Source organism: Pinus tabuliformis, chromosome 6 (genome assembly GCF_031772625.1).
Source record: "Pinus tabuliformis cultivar Carrire ecotype Pingquan chromosome 6, CPIR1, whole genome shotgun sequence".
NCBI classification, from domain to species: domain Eukaryota; kingdom Viridiplantae; phylum Streptophyta; class Pinopsida; order Pinales; family Pinaceae; genus Pinus; species Pinus tabuliformis.
In genome coordinates, this window is record NC_142292.1 from 80,438,402 (window position 1) to 80,441,418 (window position 3,017).

A 3,017-nucleotide genomic window follows, 5' to 3' on the forward strand; every position below is an offset into this window, starting at 1 on the left:
TGGAAATCTCTATAATGGTTTCATGAGAATGGGGTCATGTTGAAGCAAAAATTTTCCTACAGGATATCTTCCCTCCTTGTCAATCCACCTCCAAAATAAAGCAACTCTAAGAGGCATCGACATGTAATTGTGTTTGGTTTGTTCATTAGCAACTCTAAGAGATTATTAGTGGGGAACTTTATCTAGAAGAATGGTCTTGGAGTACTATTGATCAAGTGTACTAGTTTAGGGTGGCATGAGTAGAATTTCATCTACTTTGTATATAGCATTATCACCTCGAAGTTTGTACGAACCTCAGGTTGATAATAGAGTTGAGAAGCCCTTGGGAGTTGCAACACTCTTAGTGCAATACCAAGGCTCACCAATATGTTTATGCCAAATGATCTAGGAGTGTTGTGAACAGGAAGAACACACTAAAGTGTTACTTCAATAAGGGTCTTTCTTTGATTTCCTGGAAGAGCAGGTAGCAAACCTCCATTTCACTCAATCCTGTAGTGGTCAATCATATTACAAGTAGTGTGGCTTCAAAATCTATTCATAGGATTGTCAAAATTGGTGCCACTAATGGAGCATTGAAGCTCCAACACAGAAGGAGCAGTGAGGCTTTGATAGTGATTTGTTATAGAACTGAAGCAATGAGGCTTCAATAGATGAGTAGGTTGTTAACATTCGCATTAAACCATTCAAGCTCAAAGAGAATCTTGGAGTACGTGGGAATGTATCCTTCCTTGACAATGAACATTGTTGATCGATAACACTGAGCATATGCCTTCCCCCATCTTTACGACTAGCCATGGACTTGGTGAAGGGGGTTGTGTAGCGAAACTCCTGGGTGAGGGTACTCCTTAAATCCATGTACTTGGATGAGTACATACCCCAATATGCATCCTACCCACAAGTCACCCTTTTAAAGGGGTTGTGGACCCGGTTAAGGTTGTTGGGGTTTCCTTCCATCTTGGCCACATGGGAGAGGAGACTCAAGGTTTGGATGATCTTTACCAAGGGCAGACATGCCTGCCATGGACTTGGTTGTGGTAAATTGATTTCTCCTAAGTATTGGATGCAAATTTTCTACCACTTGATAATTGACAATCAAGTTGGGAGAGGGTTAGTCAGTGGACATAGGGTTTGGATGACCTCTACCAAGGTCATTTATGATTTCCATGGACTTGGTTGTGGTAGATTGATCTCCCCTATTATCAATGTGTATCATTCTTCTTCTTCTATGGATCGAGTCATCATTGTTTAATTGAGATCATGTCATGGAGCTTGACCTGGAGACTTATAGGGTTTGGATGATCTTTACCAAGGTCATTTATGACTTGCATGGACTTGGTTGTGGTAAATTGATCTCCCCTATCATCAATTGTGGATTATTATTCTTTTATGAGATGAGATGATATGAAACGAGCTTTTATTATGTTGAAATTTGCTAAGAGGGAGTGTTGAAATTTGCGGCAACTTTGGGATCAATTTCCCAAAGAGAAATCCAATTACTGCATGAGAAGCCCGACTACCCCAAAAAGAAACCATCTTTCCCCAAGAGAGAATTTAATTTGGACAAAGGAAAATTATTCTTTGGCACTCCCCTCATTTGATGTGACATTTATTTGGGCAAGCAATCACCTAGGCAATTGAGAAATATATTTAAATATTATCAAAAGCAAATTAATAAGATCTTCTTCAAGTCAACCTCACTAATTTGAAGGGTCACATTAGCATTTAGACACCCCTTGACTTCTCCATTGAATTGTATAAATTAAAGACCTTGGAGTTCATTCAAAGCACACTATCAAGTGCATGAATATCAAAGGAGATGGTTTGATCTTAGTGCAGAACTAGAGGCTAGCCAAAGTTAAAAGGAGGTTTGTTTTGTGTCTTTTCATATGGATGGTGCGGGTCGAGTTATGGAGAGAGATGGCTAAGTGGTGGAGGAGCATACTAGGTGGATTTTGTGCATTTTTTGTGCTAAACATGGCCACATTTCTTCGTGTCATTTCAGGAAGGTTCGATCCCTAGAAGTTTTGTTGGGCAGTGTTATCATAACAAATTTTGGGCAGATAAATATGAGCCAAGATTTCTTGTGTATCAATGTAGGAGTTAGTGGATTTGAAGGACGAAATTTATGCAAGTTTTGAAGGTTATTTCTTTGTGTATTGGCCGTATGATGTATTATTGTATTATAGTGCAGTGTAATTATGTTTTGGGGGGGTCGTAAAGCCTAATAGGTTCCTAATGCTAGGTTGAATTTGTCTCAAGGACAATGCAGTGTTTTTGAGGAGATTGAGCCCTAGAATTAGGGTTGACTAAGTGCTCAGGACCGAAGACTTTTGAGGATAGAAAAGAAGTCGTTCAACCAGAGGCATGTTGTCTATCCATGTTTGAAGTCTTGTAATGTGGTATAGGTTCGGCTGGACAAATTTTATATGGTAACTTGAGTATAATGTTGAGGGCTATTACAAGTTGTTTTTGTTCCCTAAAGTATAGTCTCTTGTGATGGACTATAAAGGAAGAAGGTTTGGAATATAAGGTTGATGGTAAGAAGGCTCATCTTTTGTACTTATAACAATGATCTATGGTAATGATATGATGTACTTATGATAGTGAAATATAGACTCATGTGCCAATGAAAATGAAGTATAGTAGTGACTCTTGTGGTTATGATAGAGATATATGATAGTGATATCTTCAATATGATGTATGGAATTTCATTATTGTCATTGTATAAATAATCAGTGATATATATGGCAATGATATGATATAGATGTATGGTACTCCTTATGAAAATATGTATGGCAATCAAACTTGTTCTTATGACAGTGATTCTAGACAGTGATATTTATGAACATGGCGCCACTGATATGATCGTGACAGAAATATATGCTACCTTCTGTAAATATGGAGGAATCCCTATCAAAGGCCTTGTGGAGGACTTCTTTACTTGTGAGCTACCATCTTATGAGGATCCTATATAATCAAGGGTTGGCTCTATGAGGCCTAATGTGTTTGATGTTGAA